General features: G+C 44.2%; 1 protein-coding gene across 50 annotated transcripts in view; it reads left to right on the forward strand.

The window, feature by feature from the left end:
- MAP2 (microtubule associated protein 2) overlaps nt 1-20,015 on the forward strand; it is a 221,861-nt gene that overhangs the window by 109,145 nt on the left and 92,701 nt on the right. For 43 of the 50 annotated variants that reach the window (XM_064661893.1, XM_064661892.1, XM_064661914.1 and 40 more), the window contains one exon: nt 8,902-8,961. The exons of the other annotated variants lie outside the window; for them this stretch is intronic. The gene's annotated coding sequence lies outside the window, so the exon portion shown is untranslated. The remainder of the gene's footprint in view (nt 1-8,901; nt 8,962-20,015) is intronic. 50 annotated transcript variants of the gene reach the window in all.

Consider the following 20,015-nt stretch of genomic DNA (forward strand, 5'->3'; position numbering starts at 1 on the left):
GGCAGAATGGGTTGATGACAGGATGCACTTGCGAGTGCCCGTGAACCCCGAGCACGGGAAGGGCGGTGGCTGCTCCAGGCTGTGAGGCTGGTCCTGTGTGCCTGTGGGATCTGCAGGTGGCAGATCTGCTGGGGAGCACCGTGCCTGCCTGAGGTCGTGCGGAATTGCAGGAGGCTCTGTGGGAATTCATCCTCCAGAGCCTGTGCAGGGTACGTGAGCTAGGCAAAGGGTGTTCACGGGACCCTGGGGGAACAGAGGGGTGAGAGGTTTCTGCTGTGAATTGAGACATTTGAACGTAGCCTTGACAGCCTCTCAAGAAACACCCACAGCCTGTTTTGGAGCCTCTACCCCAGCTTGAAATTCTGTTTTATGGCATCCCTCTGCCCAATCCCAGCACTTTATTTACAGATTTGTTACCTGCATATAGCAAGATAGCTTTGCCTGAATTCTTATCAGCAGAACCCACCTGTACTCTGCTGCAAACAGACAAGGGATTTCATGTAACTAGGGCAGCAGGAGAAGAGGTTTTGCCAGTATTTTCCTTGTTTCTTTGTTAGATACAAAAGTAAGAGGTTGGGGTTTTGGTGTGGTTTTTTTTTTGTTTGTTTGTTTGTTTTAGGGAATCCTGGGACTGAGGCCTGAGGCTCTTAGGAACTGGAGAGCTATCATACTTCAGTCTATTTGGACAATTTTCCTACTGTCACACCTCTGGGGACCACGTGACTGTGGCACTTGTGGGACTCATGTCCCATAAGCATCACTCATCTTTTAATGAAATTGGTATTTCTTACCAAATGCCTGATGGTAGAAAAATGTTGCTTGAGTTTGCTGCTCTTAAGAGTTTAACAAGGATGAGGGAGGAAACATGTGGACAGTGGAATGAAGGGAAAACATTGAAGGCTGGTTGTGGGTGTGTTGGTGCTAACCATCCTGTGTTCTGGGTCTGCTTATGTGACTGCTGGTGAGTCCTGTTTCACAGTGGCAACGTCTCTTCCTGGCTGTTTCTGGTATCATATTCTCTCTGGCATGGAGCATTGCTCATTTACATGAGTCATCAGTAGGTTATTTTTCCACAAAACAGGATGCATACTAAGAGGAATTTAATGGGAGGTGTAGTTCCTTCAGCAGTCCCCAGCCTGGGAGAGACACTCAGCTTTTATGAGCGTTGACTTTGGTCGAGCAGAAAGTCAAACGATACTGTATGTTGGATTTAGCTAGGATGTGCTGGGAGTGGTGGTGGGTATTTGTAGGGACTCCAGAGGTGCAGACCTTCAGGCAGATGATGTCTGGAAAATCCTCAGCAAAGCAAGCAAAAAGCTTCCCGTTGTCAACCACCAGAAGACTTTGCTTTACTTAATTCCCCTTCACCCTGTGACAGGTAACTTGTGCATTCCAGATTGCTAATGGAGATAAGCAGTTTAGAGGTGATTTAAGAGATAAAAGGTTTAAAGCCTCTGGGAGCTTTTGCTCTGCAGTTTTGTTGTGCAGAGGAAGTGCATACAGGAATGTGTGTGAAATGTTTGTCAGTGTGATCCTGAGCAAAGTGATGTGGTTCATTCCAAAATAGTGCCAGTAAAACTTCCATAATGTGTCATGGGATGTGGTCAGCACTGCCACACCACTGGTTGGCTGGGATGCTCTAAACTGGGCAGAAGGAAGAAGCAGAAAATCCAAAGTATGGTACCAAAATTTCTTTTAAAAGGCTGGGAACGCTGGCTAACCTGAACTGCATCGCCTGTCATGTTTGCTCCCAGGTGGAGGTCTTTAAGCAGTGTTTTTATGCAATTTATATTTATCTTGGATGTCTCTGGTGGCACATGTGCCACAACATTGGAGCTGTGCCTTCAAGGATGCGTTCCAGCCGATGTCTTCTGTGTCCCCTCCCTATTTAGTAAGGTGCTTTGGGCCTTACATACATCCATACCAGTGTAAAACCGCAGCTTTGGCTCAGTTTCCATGGATACCACACAGCTTGCACAGCCTGCTCTCCACTCCTCAGAGTTAACTTCAGAGCACTTAAAATTAGAGATAATATATAGTTGGCTGTGGACTCGCCATAGGCTAACGTGGCTTCCCCAGAGCAGCTCTGCATCCTGAACTGTTGCTCTTCTCCTGGCGTTGGGTAGTTTGTTTTAACAGGCACACTGGGAAAAGGCTGCACTTGGTTACTGCAGGATTCTAGAGTTGCACACCGTTGTTACACCAGGGGCGATGCTGGGAATATGTGTCAACCTTGTCATTAGAGGCAGCAGCTGAGAGACCTTGGTTTTGTCCCTGTCTTAGGCAGTAACTTGCTCTGTTACCCACAGTCTATAAGCCTGTTAAAGGGGATTTAATTACTTTTTCATCAGAATCATCTTGTGAAGTTTTATTGACACCCTTAAATTGTACAATATACGTTGACAAGAAAATAAACCCATCCTGAGCCGGAAAAAAGTGATATATCCTCTGATATACCAGGTTGACTCCTAGGTATTTGTGGTACTGAGAAAATTTTCCATCTGCCTGATATATCACAGGAAAACCTTCAGGATGAACAGAACATCAGAAAAGGATCCTCAAACAATAGGATGGAGCCAAACCAGTGCAGCATCTCCTGCTTTCTAACCCCATCTCGTATGTCCTTAATTTCTTAGTGGCAGGAGGCCCCCTCCTGCTCCCTCAGTAACGGTGAAATGTGCTGTCCTTTGGAAGGTGGTTGTTGCACCTGCCTGGTCTGTTCTCCTCCACCCCACGCGTGGGCTAGACCTGTGTTACAGTCCTGGATACTGTAGGGAAAGGAAATGCACCTTTCCCTTTGGACAAGAGAGCCCAGAAGCTGGAGCAGCAGTGAGCTCAGCATGGAGCAGCCTGCTGTTGCTTTCCCTCTGGAGCAAATGTCCTACCGCTCCAGCAGGACAGGACTCAGCAGCAGCAGCTGAGAAAATGCCCTCGCTGCTGCTGGGCTGGAGTGTATCCCTGGAGTGGGAGTGCAGGCAGCACAGACCTGAGGCCAGTCTGTGCTGTGTGCTCACTCCAGGCTCGTCCAGATGCTCAGCTTCCCTAAATCCATGCTTAGCAAAGCCAAAATGGCTCTGGTCAGCTGTCAGTCCCATTGTGATGCTTTGTCCTGACACTTTGTCCCAGCCCCTCAGGCCCTCTGCTTTCCTACTCTTCTCCCTCCCCTTTTCCTCCCTCTGAATTACTGTGATGACTGAGGGAAAGGCTCCTATACTTGTTGATTTGCAACAGCTTGGCTGTCAAGGCTTTTGTAAGGAGATGAAAGGCAGTGGCTGATTTTCTCTGGTGATGGTGTCTGTCACTCATGACTGGGACAGAAAGCCCTCTGCAAGCTTGGCACATCCTGGCTTTATCCACTGCAAGAGCTCTGCCTGGGAACAGTCTGATTTCAATGCACACTCTTAGATTTGCGTCCATGAGCTTGCTTAAGGCTGGGGCTTGATTTAGAAAGTGCTGTGAGTCCAAAGACAGATTAAATGCAGTGTTTAATAAGATGCACGTAGTACAGTACCTTTATTGGGAAGTAGGTTATTTTCTTTTTGCTGTTCACGTAAAAAATTTTAACAAAAAAAAGAAAAAAAATCACAATAACTTCCTAAAACTTATTAGTAGTGTTTATCAATGCCTTGGCCCCAAGAGGCATGGGGAATGTAGAGCTGTGTCCCTAACGGAAAAGTCTCCAACTTTCTATGGGACCTCTTGTGTGTGGTGCTGGACCAAAGTGTGGAAACATGTCTTTTGGTATGTGATATTGAGGTGAGGATGGTGTGTCCCTGATAGGTGGAAGATTTCTTAGTCCCAGATCTTAAATAAATATTTTCTTTTGGATACCAACTTGCAGGGTTGTTGGTTTCTGTTTCACTAAATGACTGAAACAGACAGTCCCTGTCCAGAAAGGAATCTTTAGTAAGCATTTCCTCTCCATCATGTGAAGATATAGCTTGTGTCCATACAACTGTTTAATGGGTGTCTGAAATAGATGAGGCCTCCTAAAGCAAATGTAAAAACTGTGTTATATTGCTATGCCAGCAACTCCATTAGGAGTGAGAGTCTTATGATGACCTTTCCCCTGGAGGTCAGATGCTTCTGTGGAGGGAGCCCGCCAGAGCTGTGGCCGAAGAGGGTGACAAGAGGAACTCAGTGACTGCTCTGCTGATGAACTGTGCCAGCAATTCATTTTGCAAGTCTCTTAAGCTATCATAAGAATTTACAGGAACTCATTATACAATAAATTGTAGATATAAAATAGCAGGTGGTACACCTTACAAGCAGTACGTATTAAAATTCATCTTGACAAGACCAGGAAAACAGCCCCCAGACCTGTCTTCAGTGAGCAACTACAAAGGAACTAAGTTGTGGTTGGGAGAAGTGGAGTGTTAATGACAGGTCTATGCCAGTAAACATGACAAAATGCCTCAAATACCTTTAGCAGGAATTGTCATCAGAACAGTTTCTTTCCCTGCTAGTTATAAAATCAGGTAAGCTATTAGAGACACCACTTGTAAAACCCAGACACCTTATATTTTCATCAAATGTAGCAATTGTCTCTTGTCTCTGAGGTTCCTGAAACAAAACCCCCTTGGGGTCCTAGCTGGGCTTCTGTATGCAAGCTGTGAAAATATTGACATACTCATTTTATCCTTTGCTTTCCTTGTCCTTCTCTGTTTCCTTTCTTTAATCTTTCCTTACTGGCGGCCACTAATGCACTACTTCTGCGCCAAGAGGATGAGGAAACTGTTTCCTCTCAAGCCAAGTGTGCTGACACTGCTAACCTTGATTTCCGTAAGTGATTGAACAGTGTCTCCTGTCTGCTGCATATTTCAGGCTCCAGTTACCCAAGATTCTTGGATGCTGAGAGGGCTTTTCATCTTCCCCATCTCCTCCTCACAGTCAGAACCAAGCCAGGCTTTGCCTCCTCTACCTTCATGGCTGTGAGCTGCTCAGACTGGCAGTAGCAACCTCAAGATGCTTTTCCCCACGAATCGATTTCTCTCAACTTGAAGAGTTTTAAAAATTTCTTTTCACCTACTGAAAAATTTGATGTGGATGTTTGATTCTCAAGTTGAGGCAACATCTACTGCAGTCCTTTCTGAATTTCAGGGCCACATTTGCAGCCAGGGTAAGCTGCTGACTTGTGCTGATGGTCAGCAATTTCCAGCAGCCATAAGCTGGCCTCTCAATGGCCTCCTTTAGCTGCAGTGCTTTAAAGACATTCGCTGTCGGCATCAACACCAGCTGAAATTCAGATATATTTGACCTTCATTCCGTAGCATTTTGGAAACTGAAAAATAATAAACTTGTAGTGAATTCTGCCCTCCAGATACCAGATTATTTTTCTTTGCATGCCTTTGAAAAATGTTTATCTTATTTTAAGCCTCTGCTGCCAAGGGGAAGGCATGGGGCACATGGAAAGTAGGAGGGAGCGTGAAAGGAAGAATGTGGAAAGGTTTGGTGCTGATGGATCGGATCCATTTACAGCATTGTTGGGCAAAGCACTAAATGCTTAAAAGTAATTTGTGGCAGTTTAGGCTTTTATCATCGCATGTACGTTGCTCTGGGGGTATATGTGGCAGAAGACAAGCTCCCAGACTGAAGAGTTTATAATCCTAAATATGCGTTTCTGCAGGCAGCTCAGTGAAGCTGATAGATCTCTGCAAGGTACAGTCAGGGCCTCCGGTGGATGGGCTGACCCCTCAGGATAATAGCTCCTCTCTGAGGGGAACAAGTGGAATTGCTTAGGAAAAGTATGCACTTAGTCTTTATGATTTTCATGGCAGATAACTGTGCAGAACAGGTGTGTTGTTGGGTAGGTCATATAGGAATCTTTGAACACGCCCAGTGAAAGAGAGGGAAGCAGATCCTTTAAAAGACATATTTTTTAAATTGAATACAATGTATGAACCTACCAATCCAGTTGGTTTTGAATGTTTGATAAGAGGATAAGCAAGAGTAGGTGCACATTAGCAAAGAATAGTTACAAATAGCTTGTGCATGAAAGAGACCCTCAGCCCTCCGCCGTTGGGGGGGGTGTGTGTGTGTATGCACATTGTGTTTTTTCTATCAGTTTTTATGGATAGATGTCAAACTGTTCGCCAAAAAAAAAGGAAATGCAATCCCTAATATACATAGCAGAGGAAGTAGGATGCAGTTGGTGACATGCTTGATCCACAGGCAAATGGCAGAGCCAAAATAAACAGGTTTCCTTGACCATTTGGTGCCAAGTCACAGTGCATCCAGCCTAGGGCTGTCCAGACCTGTTACAGTCTTCCTTAACAGAGAATCTGTACAGTGTACTTCAGTGACAGGAAATGTGTGCTAAATGCACCTACCAGCCTGTATTTGTGAACAAGACTGAGTTTTCTTCGTTGTGATAAGCTTGCATATCCTGACATAGGTTTCCACGTCCGACATTAAAGAGTCTATTAATGCTAGGTTTCCATTAGGAGTGACAAAACAACTCGTTTGTTTTGTACCCTGTCCTTTGTGAAAGGTGGTGCTTAGAGCAGCCAAGGCACAATCTCCTGCTGTCCTGGCTCCAGGGCATCAACAAACCAGCATGTCCCTTCACTGGAGCACAGAGCCCTTCTAAAGACACTGCCAGTTTCAGTAAATTCCTTATTGGGATGGGTTCTCCAGGGGTTTCTGTCTCAAGCAAGAGGGTTTGGGAGAAAAACAAACAAAAAGAAACCCTTTCTAACAGACTCTGCACAGTGATTATTAGAAGATGCTTGCAGGAAGTGGAAAACCCCATTGATATATGCAGTGCCAGGTTCTGACCAGGCACTTAAATGTTAACTTCTTGCTTTTTGGATAACTGCCCTGAATGGAGCTGTGGGTGCCTCTGTGTGGGCAGGTGTCTCTTCTGTTTCCTAGGGGAAGAACCTTTGAAACAAATCATTTTCTTCTCGGTCAGCAAGAGGTGGAAATGCTGATTACAGCCTGTCTCCAGGAAAGTCCTGGGGCAGTATAAAACTGCTGCCCACTTCTGGCATCTGTATTTTGATTGTCTGGTATTTTTGGTATTCTGCTGCTGGTTAATATCACATTCATTGCAGCTGACCTTTAGCAGAGAGGTGATTGAGATTTCAGTTCAGGTTAGTAGAACACATGCTCAGTGGTGGCAGAATAGACAATGAAAGTGCAAAGCACAGTTTGATTTTGGTAAAAATGCCATCTGACCATCTGGAATAGGTGTTGCAGGCGTGTCCACCCTTCTGTTAATGTCCCTGTTGAATGCCTCTGTTCCCTTTGTTTGCCCCTCCCAAGAGGAGTGCTTCCACCTCCTCTGGTTGTGGCTGCCTGGTTGTACTGCACCAGTGACACATGGGAGGGTTGTTGGGACACCGCGTGCCCAGCACTCGGCTCTCAGGAACATCGATCTTTCTGCTGAGCCAGAGAAAATTTAATTAGGTTATTTTAACATTCCTCTTCGTCCTGCGGGTGGATAGAATTGATGCTGGCTGGAGCCTCGTTTCCACATAGCTCATTTACTGTAACTAATTATTGCTTGTAATTGAATGGTATACTCTGCTGACAGCCTCTGCACTAAGGTGGAGCAGTCACTTTTCATTTATTTGCTGTCAGAACCATCTGAAACCTTCCCCCTCAGGGCAGCAAAATCTTTCAGTTCTTGCTGGATGTTAACTGGACAAACTGGTGGAAAGCTACAGTTAGCACAGCCTCATGCCAGTGTCATGCTGGAGGCAAGGAGACTAATTCAGAGTGAGTCCAGGAAATAGGAAAAGCCTGAACAGCTCTCTAGCTTAAGGTTAGTCCCCATGCATTATGATTCTCTCTATTTGCATACTTGCATCCTACTTTTTATCATTAATACTGTCCTTTTTAACTTGGTTCAGTCATGTATTTCTCACTCCTCTAGTTCCTGGGAATGCCCAGCCTGTTCTTGCTGAAGCTTTAAAACAACCAACTCCCAAAAGAAAGTATTAGCTTGAGTCATATCATTTATTGGGATTTAATTCTGAACAATTAAAATCATCAAAATTACAAGTGTCTTGGACCTGAGAAGCTGCAGCCTTAAATATAGGTGATAGCTGTCCCCATAATACCTGGGGGGTACTCAAGGACACACGTGGCAAGGAGACCCCTTTCTCCTTGAAAGTGTCTCCCCTTCAGTGTCTGTCTGCTGCTTGCATCTGTGATGTTTTCCCCAGTGTGCTCTGACCAAAAACTTAGCATAAGGAGAGAGGATGTATAGCAGGGCATGCAGAGGCTATTTCAGCAAGCTAAATACATTTAGTGCCCAGGCATTTCTCTGTGATTAAAAAGGGTCACAAACATCTGTGGTAACCTTTGCTATTTTTCCCAGGTAAAGTGGAGAAAACTTAAGACTCTGTACTACAAGTTAGGCAAGAAAAACAGTTTTAAGAAGAAATTGGAGTAGTTCTCTGCCTTTGTATCTTCAGCTGCTTTGAAGTGTTATACTGGGAAGCCTGGGGGGGGGTGGTTCTTACTCTTCTTCCATTACTTTCTGTGCATCTTTGCAACCCCTTTCCTGGTTCCTTCTTGGGATTCCCCTGCAGTAGAGACTGTGCATGTAGCAGCCCTGACAGATCTTCTAGTGGAGGGAATCTGGCTGAAATTGTGCTGTGCTCCATTTGCCTGCTCTGACGGATAGGTTTTTAGAGCCATTGCCAGCTTTTTTTAGGGCAGGCCTAGGGATTAAGCAGCTCCTTGGTGGTCCCAAAGCAGGCGGAACATAACAGAGGATCTGAATTAACGTGTCTCAAGTGAGCTTTGGGAAATAAAGCTGAGAGGAAAAGGCTTGGACAGAAGTGTACATGTAAGATGTAATGGCATCTTATAGTGTTTTTAGTGTTGAATTTATGTTAAATTCACTGCATAAAGACTAAATAGAGTGTGTATTTTTCTATTTCTTCATAGGAACAGAGAGTTTCCATTGTTTAACAACCAGACACAGCATCCTACCATCTGCTTAAACAGGTACGACCTTTTAACTTGTTAGCATAGTTTCCCAAGGAGGCTGCTTCAACAGATGGAGGAGGCTTGAGAAAATTCCTCTAGCTCCTGGAATACTTCATTTTTCTTGGGTTAGTGTCTGCTTTTGTAATATGCCTTGGGTTATACTTTAAAAGCCTCCTGCGTCTGATAGGAGTCACTGTACCCATTGTCCAAGCAGCTGTCTTGCTTTTGGCTAAGCAAGAACCTGCTTACAGCCCTGAGTGGAAAGGGCCTAAGCTGTGTGAGTCTGTAGGATGGTGTTGATACAAAGGCAGAGCATCTGAGAGAGATGACGGTGCTGCTGCACACTGCTCTGGTTTGTCTCCTGCCACTGCACTGAGTCGTACCACAGACAATATGAGAGTGGTGTGGCAGAGTAATCACAACCATAATGTTGCCACATCTCCAGAATCGAAAATCATTGGGTTAGATAAAAAAAATGCACTTTTTCTCCTTTTTGGGCAAGAGAAAACATTCAGGAGGCTCCTATCTCAGAAGACTGTGTTAGAGAGAACCTGTGCTGCCTTTGTAATGTAGATGAGCAGATACTGGTTTTGTCAGCATTTCTGTATGTGCATGTATTCATTTCAGTTTGATTTACAAGAGAACATAGTTTCTGTTCTCACAAGCATGAGTTTGAAATGCCAAAGACAGACTTCAGCAAATGGGAATGGAGTTTGACTGAAAATCTACATGCAAAGTGTGAGGGAGAAATGTGGTGTGAGCAGGGTCTCAGAGTGCCTGAGCTTCTGCTGGTGTAACTTCACTTAGGCAGGGCAGGGGGAAATATTTCCAATCTTCTGGGGTAGTGTGTTTGCTCTGGCCTTGCAACACAAGCAAAACAAGAGGGTTTCAGTGAGCACAGGAGTTGCCTGCAGAAGTTTGTGTAAGGCATAACAGCATTGTGGTCCCCTCCCCAGGATCTCAGCTCAACAAGCTAGAAGAGGCTCAGACTCTGCATCGTTTAAAGAGTAGCATGAACAAATACACATGCATAAGAATTTTATTCAGCTGATATAAGTTACCACCTTTGTGTTGTCACTAATAAAAAGGAAGGTGCTGGATTATGCTAGTTTAGGACACATTTCTTCTGTGAAATTAAACTTACACTGTGAGCAAAATCAGTCTCCCCTATTCTCCTCAAGTAGTCTGTGCCTGAGGCTGCCAGGATACTTAATGATGAAAAAATATGAGGATCAAGCACAGGTGTAAAGGAAGGGAAACTGATACTACAGGATGAAGAAAAGTAATAGTATATGCTCTGGGATCTGTGTGGACATGCACATATGCATTTTTGTGTGTATGTATTGAGTACAAGGCTGGTTTTGGACTTCTTGAGCTTTTATAAGCTTATAAATGTATGAATTTCCTGACCAGCCCCTAGTTTACTTCTGTGTGAAACCTCTCCTGGATGTATGAATTTGAAGGAAATGAAAACTGAAGGTCAAATTTGGCTCTCTAGGTTTGTAGGCTGTAAAAAGCAGGCACACAGCTACCAGGCAGTTTACTTTTCATCCGTGAACTTTTCTCTCTCACAAGCTGTGGCAGCAGAGCCCTGCCATGTGGAGGCACATAAAGGTTGTGTCTGCCAGCCTCTCCTGTCCCTGAGACTCCTGCCGCTGGCAGGAGGTTTAAGATGCCTCTCATTGTTTCCCAAAATTTCGGTGCTACTCCTTCTCCTGGAAGCCATACAGTTTGGGAAGGACCGTTTCACCTCCTGGGCTGCGAACTGCGGGAGGGCCTGAGCCACCATGGCCCTGGCATTGGCTCCCTGGGGGCACATAAAGCACCCAGCGTGCCTGCAGGCTGGCTCCCTGCCAGCGTCTGTCAGGGAGCAGGGCACCATAAGGCTGCTTACAATGATCCTACAAGCTTCAGGAATTTTCCCATGGCCCCGGAATACCCTTGCAGCAGCGTGCGAGTACTAAATGAAGGATTAAATTAGCTTTTAAGGCTTAAAGTAACAGGCAGTTTTATTGCATTCGCTGTCTTGCTGTTGATAATATTCCACTGTTGATAAAGTAAATTCTCAGATGTCTGCTGTACAAGGCTTAAATTGTCTCTGCAGGTCCCACAGGCCTAAATTACTGCTCTTGAAATGAGTAATGAATGGAGTGCCCCATATCCTCTTGATACTGCTGAGATGCCACAGACAGTTTAAAAAGTGGGCGAGTCCAAAATGAATAGAGGGAGAAACAATCACACATCAGAACTAGTGTTTTCTGCACAAGGTCACTGCATTGGTGGTTAGGAGATAAAACCTAAGCATAATGTCTTGTGAGTATTGCTGTCTCTCCTATGTCCCTTTGTCTCTGAGTGACTAACAGTGAGAATTAACAGTGGAAATAATATGCCACAGGTGGGCACAGGGAATGTTGTGATACAGGATGTGGGGGCTCAGGAAGAGGAGACTGTTTTGTTGCCCCCTTGCATCCCCCAAGGCTGGGGTGTTGGATGGGAAGGAGGAGTAACAGAATCAACAAGGTGTCACAGAGGGCTACAGGGATGGGTGATAAAGCTCGTGTCCCTCTGAGCTGTGGTGTCAGTACAGCCTGTTTGCAGCATTTATTGCTGAAGGCTCAGCTTTGGAAGTGTTATGGAATTCTCTGCTAGTGTGGTTTTGCATCTAATGCTTCTGGAGTGGCTGTAGTGACTCCACATTGACCACTGGACCTGTCGTTCCCTGTGTGTTGTGAACAAACTCAGTATCTCCTTCTGGCATGAGCTTTTCATTGTGCTGTCTCTCTGTGTGGGTCTGTGAAGGGACCCCAAAATGGGAAGGCACCGAGACAATTCGCTCATCTGGGGCTGTTTCTAAGCAGGAGGGGAGGACTCTTAACACCCTCCAGAGGCTCAGTCACACTGAGATTCCGAATAATTTTGAGTAGCCTTTTGAGTATAAGTGTTAATTGCACTTTTTTTTCTACTGTGAACCTACTGATGCTCAGAAGGAGAGGTACATAGATGGGGAGGCAGCTTGGCAGCAGACATCCTGAGCAGAGCCTTGAGGACAGCACTCAGGGAGCAGGTTTGTGTGTCAATACTTTGTTCGATTAGGCTGGAGCCTCGTTGGACACATGTGCATCTTAGATGAATTTCACAGAGAGCTAATTGCACTTTAAATGACTGCACTTTAAGCACACCATAGCTTGTATTTCAGACTTAGAAATTTCCTTCACCGGTGGTTGAAAGTTAACAGTGTACAGAAAGATGTCAGTGAGCAATGATTAAGAGAGTTTTTAGGAAAGGGGATATGAATTGATAGTCATTAGAAGGGTTTCTTGTAGTATCTGCAGAAGTAGTTTTGGCTTAATTTCTGAAGAATCAAAAGTTCTGGAGATGTTGTTCTCCTTTTTCATTTTGCTTACTTAGAGTTTTTGGTTATTTTGTCAGTGATCTTTGTAGCACTAGGGAAAGATTATAAGTGGGCAGAGGTGCAAGGTATAGCTTAGTGTTGTTATTGGCATTGTCTTCCCATGCAGCTGGCTTGATTGTCTCCTGCTTTGCATTGAGAGAGCTGCAAGGAGGCCCCACCTGGGTGGTTCTGACACAGGGCTGAAGAAGACTCTTAGCACACTTGCTGTCACAGCCAGTGTGGCATCCAATCCTCCTTCATCAACCTTCCTCTTAAAACTAGTTTCCTGCCAGCCAGTAGGTTGTTCTGCAATCTCACCTGCAAGAAACCTTCAGCTTCCAGCTAAAACTTACAATGGCCACGGGGTCCTCGTACCAAACTAGCTTTTGGTTTTTCCACCTTTGTGTTTATCACTTAGCATCAATCTGTCTCCTTCCTCCTTTGAAAGGAGGGCTGTCATCAATTTTTTAATCAACTTGTCTCTTCTCTCCTTTCTTCTGATCATCTTAATAGCCATTATCTGCACCTTCATTCATTTGTAAACACCTGTTTTGAAACAAGCAATTTTGAGCACGGCACTCCTTGTATTTGTCAGCTATCAAAGGTAGAATTTGCTACATTTTGAAAGGATTCAGACATGATTGTTAAGCAATGGAAAGGAAGGAGAATGTCCCCTGTCACAATCAAATCATAATTGTGATGGTGGTGTTAGTAATACTCTTCTGTAGCAGGCTGAGTCACTAATAAATACTTAAAAGTTGTTTACAGCTGAGAAGCAAAACTGTTCAGGCAGGAATTGACAGGCAGAGGTTACTTGAGTTGCTGCAGCTTTTTAGAAATCTCCTCTCAGCTCCTTGGATGCAAGAGATGGGCCAGAGAGACCAGGAGGGGAGAGGAAGAGGGAAATGTTATGCTTCCTTTTCCCTCTGTCATGATGAGCAAAGGAATTTAGTTTTGAGGAAGAGATTGGTAAGGAAGGGAGACAGGAGTGTTCTGTGTTGCAGCTTGTGCTTGATACCTTTATCAGGATCAGCAGCCAACTCTGATACTGAGCTTTTCCATTTCTGTGCTGTACTTTTAAGTGACTTTATAGAGGGGCAAAATTAAGCAAGGTGAAGGTGAGTTGTTGAGCTGGATTTTGGTTTTGTGAACACTTACTGCAATTGCTTCTTCATCTCCGTCAGTCAACATAATCCTTCCTGTAGCTCAAGAACCAGTCTGGTGTGCTCATGTTGAATTCTCATAACTGTGAGTTTTTCCCCCTGGATGATGTGGAGAGTAAGAAGACTCAACACCATGGAGTAGAAGCTCAGCTCTCCTAAAGGCAGTTGAATTTTTGCCATGGACATCCTTTTGAAAACTTCCCATGAAGTATCTGGTTCTGGCTGGTGTCAGGATGGAGATACAGCACACAGGGATGTGCTTTTGCCTCAGCACTGACAGGGACTGGAAGTCAGTGCTGCCTGTGAAGCACTCGAAGAAAAAACTATCCCATTCCCACTTAATAATTGTAAATGGCTTTGTTGTGGGAGTCACTGAGTGCATCCCAGCCCCTGCATGGAGAGCTAGTGAACCTGATACTCAGAGTCAGTGTCGAGTTATGTGTATTTAAGCAGTTGTGTTGGTATTCATGCTTTTGAAAGAGGTAGTGGCAGTAATGGGAGTGCTGTAAGCATTCTCCATGAGGTGAGTTTGAGAGAGAAACAGATTCGTTTGTATTGAGTAGCAACACTTAATGGGAAGAACAGATGTTTGAATCCTAATGTTCTTTCCAGCATAGTTGATGAAAGAAAACTTTTCATAATTGTGACCAAAAAATACTGTAGTTGTCATCCTTAAGATGAGTCATTTTTTTTACCCTTATTTTTAATCCCTCTGAAGCAGGAGGTTAATGTTCAGTCCGGTCTCTAGCCATGACACGTCGGGCAGCTGCAATAATTACGCAGGGAGAGGGATGTAACACGCTATGGAATTCGTATTCAGGTGAGGTCTTGATGTGAGAAGTGAGATCCTGACATTACAGACATAGTGTCGTCAAATCATCCTTGAATTTTACATTAGGAGACTGCAGGATTGCCAGTTGTTCTGCCTTTTGCCATGTCTGTGTGGGATATCTGGGGTAGATTGCAAGGCACTCTGAGAGTCCTGCCTCAACAAGTGATTCATAATGTTACCTGTACCTACACTTGTAAGGTTTTTCTGCAGTGTACCCTTAATAACAACTCCCTGGTATCCTTATTTCAGTTATGACCTCTTTGGGGCTAGAAAAAGTGTTTTGCTCGCCTGTACAGTTACTCCTGCATCAGTTTCCCTGCTAAAAATCATAAGAACATCCACTCTGTGCTGAAAACAGAGTTAGACACGACAGGATCAAGTCTAAGGTAAATGGCAGCATGCCTGGGAACTGGATACTGTGTGCAACAGCTTTTGCTGTGATTCTTAATGCTTCATTAATTCATTGCTGTAGCTACCATAATATTAGTAACTAGGTGTCCAAGTCTGGGTTCGATCACTGTTGTGTTAGATGCTGTGTGCTCAAACAGCAGAGTTGTTCCAGACCCAAAAGAGTTGACAGTCAAATCTGCACAGAGGTGTGGAGGTGTAAGCAACCAGACAGCACGCAGGTGAGACCACGTTTGTCAGTGTGATTAGTGCCTGGGAGACTCCATAGTTCACGCTGGCAAGTTGTGGATGGAGAACCATCCTCACGTGGTGCAGTTCACCTGGGATGTGTCAGCATGAAAGCACATCATTATGCAACCTACAGCCTATTTTATTTGTATTTGGTTTTTTTTTACTTAAAATCCAGTGTATGATGAGTTGTAAAATACAGGAGGCCAGCTTCATCTCTTGTCTGTCTCCACTGTTTTAGCATGGTTTCCATTGGGAATTTTGTTCTCTCTAGTATCGCAGAAGTCAGTTAGTAATGCAGCTCCGTATTTCTGCATATTGGCCAGTGTAGCAAGGAACAGAAATGGACCAAATAGTTCAGCTCCATTGAAATGTTGCCCTTAGAATGGAATTGGATCCTCTCCCCTGCCCTTTTTCCCCCTAGGTTCTGAATGTTTGTTACTGGTCTTCAGCCAGCAATAAAAACACCAAGTAAAGATGAGAAAAGCTATTTCTTTCTACCCTGACTGAGGAAGATCTGGTAAAGTAATGAAAGTACCTTCTCTTGCAATCTGAAATGTACCTAGACCTACCAGAACGCATCTGTACTTTGAAATGCCTGAAGTCAGGACTTCCTCTTAGTTTGAATTCAGCTCATTGCTGGAAGTGGTGTTGCCAATTTAACTGTTTTGTAAATAAAATAAATGGGTATTATTTGTCAGTGTGGGGTGGCATCCAGTGTTGACTTTCTACTTAGAGCTTGTTATATTTATCACTACTCTACCTTGAATCTACCCCTAACTCTCCCTGTATTCCCTTCCTATGGTACCATGTACCACTGGTTTTCTCATCTCCTTGGTTCCCCGTGGAAGATCCACACTCTCTCCTGTGATCTTTCAGAACCACAGCACTTGGTTCTTTCCTGCATCCTTGGCTTTCCTTCCCTGAGTTGTTCTTCTCATTCTTCACTAAATTATCTCCATTTACTCCTTGGACCTTTGGGATCTCCGTACTTTGAGTTCCACGTAGCATTTTCTCAGCAACTTTCTACGTCTTCTCTGCAGTGACTTCCCATTCTCTGCAGGTTGACCAACACCTGTTTTATCTTCTGTCTTTGCTTAGAGTTAATTGGGCAAGAAAGAGCATATGCTATGGCTGCATGTGAGCTCCACATCCACTGATTAGACCACTAGGACATTGGCAGACAGGAGAAACACGGCATGAGCCCTTCTTGTATTTCCCTTCATAGAAGCACTTAATATCCTCTCTCTCCTTTGCCCATCTGTGGATTTCCTGAGGTGATAGGTGGGAGCTTAGAATCTTCTGTCAGACATGATAGAAATTGGCCAGTTTCATTCACAGTTATGGATGTGGACAGACACAGCAGACAGGCAGAGACAGGAAGCCAGAGCACAAACAGAATGAGACAATTAGGGACCAAATGATTTTGAGTTGCTTGTACTTTCACATGTCTTCAGCTGAGGTAACATGGCAGAATCAAAGCAGAGTGTTTATAATACTGGTTCAGTGTCAGGGAGAAATTTTAAGGACCTGTTATGTAGTTGTGGAGTCAGCTTGGTATTGACAACTTGGTACATACCTTGTGATTTATGTTTTCTGAAATGAATTTTGGCACTATGTTGTGTCACATTTTTAATTCCTACCAAAGGCAGTTCTTGGTAAAAGTATTTTTAGAAATGAGCATCCATCAGAAGAAGAAATGCAGCAAGTTTTATATAGATCCCTGGAGGAAAGATGTAGGAAGTGTTATGGAGATTCTGTGAAGGAATTAAGTAATTTAGATACAACCCAGTTGGTCAGGCCAACAGCCCTATGGAGTTGAAATAAGAATCTGCATTTTCATTTGTTTTTCTGCTCACAACAACAGCAGGGACTCCTTAATGTAGTTTGTGGGCTGCAACCTTCATCTGAGACTTCACTCCATATTTTAAACTGTGGATATTCTTGGTAGTCCTGGCTTACCATCGAGAGTTTTAAGAGCTCAAGGTCCCTTTCAGCAGCACTGGAGGTCTGAGCTGAGCTCTAGGCATGCAAGTTAGACATGCATGCTGTTAGACAGCCTGAGCTCAGGGCTGCCTCTGTTCCCCAGAGCTGTCAAGCACATGTATCCCAGGTGCCTCTGCTTTCTCAGTGTGCTCTGGAAGTCGCTCAGGCTCTGATGTCATTGGCCAGTGACTCCTTTTGGGTCTTCTTTTTGTGGCTTAAAGTTTGTTGTGCTACCTCCAGGCGGATGCTGTCTCTGATAAATGTCCTTTCCTGAGCAAAACTTTCTGAAATCTGGATGCAGAGGTTTTGTTTGGTTGGAAGCCAGAGCATCCTTGCACATATGGGAAGAGACAGCCCTTGCCCTGGAGGGTTGTCGGCATAAATAGGCAAGTTACGGACAGGATGAATATTATAATCCATGTTTTACAGCTGGGAAAACTGAGGTATGGGCTTGTTTATTCATAAGTTCGAGGTCATGGTGACAGGTGAACAGCAGGGACCTGGACTAATTCTGGTCTTGAATCTCAGTGCCTTAACCATAAAACTGTTCTGCCTTTCAGAAGACTCTTGTGATTTAGGAGTATCTGTATTACACCACAGTTGTAGGAGGAAGAAAACCTCTTTTTGAGTGAGATAATCTTGAAGGCACTTACATCGGTGCGTGAAATTCTTCATCCCTTGGTCAATTTTAGCGAATTCTATGCAGCTAATGCCTAATAGAAGAAGATAAATTGCCAGCAAATAATAAATTAACAATAATCCAGCAAAGAGGTGAGACAATCATAGTCTCAGCAGCCAACAGATAATAAAAGGGAAATCTATTTAAAGTGTCTTATAATTTCTAATGTTGTTAATCTCCTGGAAAGTCTGTGTCTATGAAGGATAAGCCAAGCTTTTTCTTAAACACAGAAAAGTTTTGTTCTTAGTCACTGGGATGTTTGGATGATTGTAAACATTCCTCTTCCTCTCTTTGGGAACATGATCCCAGATTCGCTGCAATTAGCAGAAAGAAAGAGAGAAGGAAAGGAGGGGGGAAAAATAGAAAATTATGCATTTTTTCCTATAGTTTTTTCTATTATTATTTTTTCTATAATTGTATTAAATTATGCCAAAAAAGAGCCAAGGGGCTGTCTGAGCTGCTCCTGCTGGCCTAGACTGGCACATCCACAGCATTGTGGGCCCTAGGTGTAGAAGCAGGTTCTATAGGGCTCAGCCACGGCTGCTGTAATTCTGGTTGCTCTGCACGTCCCACCTCAGCCCTCTTCCCATATATCTCACTGAACCATGTCCCACCCTCAGGTATGATGTGCCTATGGTCTTGTAGGGTCAGGCTTTGCTCATGTTTTGCCTTCATAGTGTACATCCCATGGAAGTGTGTGGGAACAGGAAGGGGTTGATGTAGGAGCTCCAGGCAGCCAGTGGGTGCCAGATTTGGAGCTGGGTTAAGTCAAGGTAGTTCTCTTGACCTCAATGAAATCACTCATGATGGATGCTGCATAAAATTCCTCCCCAAAATATGACTGACAGTGATGTAAAAAAATTTCCTTTAGGATCTTGCCTGGTAGAGGTTATGCCACACTCCCCATCTGATGTTCTAAGTTCAAGCAAGTACACTTGTATTTTTTTGCATGGCTCTGAGAGCGCCTCTGATGTCACTGGAAGAGGTTTATGCCTCCCCCAGCATAGGTACCATTTCCCCATTGCACCCCGTGCAATTCAGGTGGGACATCACCATCTTTCATGGTGTCCACTGCTTCTGGTTCATGGATTTGTCCCCTCCTCTAGTGGAATCCTTTATCATCTGCAGTGCTTAACTTGTGACAGGTGGAAGTACAGCTGAAGTGCACACACTGTGCACACGTTCAGAATGGAGAGACCAGCTGCTAATGTCGTGTAAAGATGTAGGTGAAGAACTGGGAGACCTGCCTGCTCTTATATCAAAGTTATATCAAAGGTCTGGTTTTTTCCCCTTCTTTCAACCTAGTTTACATTTCCCTCTTGAAAAGATAGTAGCCAGGGTTTCTGGCATAGTCCTGCCATCTCTCTCTCTGGCTGACAGATATTTCCCCTTGAGGCTGATGGATTTGAAGTCTAAGGATGCCTCATGCTTTGGCACAGACAATGCCTTCGAGAGGGAGATTGATCTTTCATGGGGAAGTTCACTCTGTTCTCACCTGGGATGGGATACAGTCTAGCCAGTCTCTTAATTACAATCATTTCCCTTCTGTGGAGGAGTAGATATGTCTCTTCTAAGAGAGCTGTGTGACATGACTCCTGAGTAAGTGGCTAGTAAGTTGTTCTGATTAGAGGTGTGGGCCTCTTCCCTTTTTGTGGCCCACCACTGGCTGCATGGCATTCCTACAGTCTGCATCAACTGCAGCATTTAACATGTACACTGCTGAACAAACTGCTTTGTGTGGTTTGTTACTGGCTTTTAATTCAGCCACAGTGCTAATTACCTGCTTTGAAGTGGCTGTAGGCTTGGGGTGCCTGTTCTGCAAACTCTGGATCCTAGTCAGACTGCAGTAATGCAGTGTCCATGGCCATTAATCCAAAGATCAGACTGTAAATTAAAAGGAAAAAAAAAAGGCAAGAAGCCTAGATGATACAGTGCTAACATTTGAGCTTCTAGAAATATATATACATAAAAATCAGTGTAAATTTATAAAGCTAGCAAATTGATTAGATGGAGGGGGGGGAAAAGCAGTGTTTCATAGCCTTATCTCAGATACCACCAAAAAAATTCTTGTCCTGAGTGGCTCTCAGGAGCTGCCCCCACCTTGCACGTACATGTAATTCTCTGGTTTTCAAAACAAGCCTTGTAACATGGTGCAGAACATGTATGTGTGCTTTATCTTCCTTGAATGGAATATTGTGTAATAGTACTGGGCAACAATCGTACTGTCAGCTAAATTTTTTCCAGAATAAAGTATTCAGCAAAATATATCTATCTGGGCATCTCTGCTGCCTCTTACTGCAGAAGGTTGTGGAGCTTGTGAAAGTGCTGCAATGCAGCAAGTGTACTACCACTGATTAAAAGTAGATTTTTTTTGGCTTTGTTGTT

Source organism: Pseudopipra pipra, chromosome 7 (assembly GCF_036250125.1).
Source record: "Pseudopipra pipra isolate bDixPip1 chromosome 7, bDixPip1.hap1, whole genome shotgun sequence".
Lineage (NCBI taxonomy): Eukaryota > Metazoa > Chordata > Aves > Passeriformes > Pipridae > Pseudopipra > Pseudopipra pipra.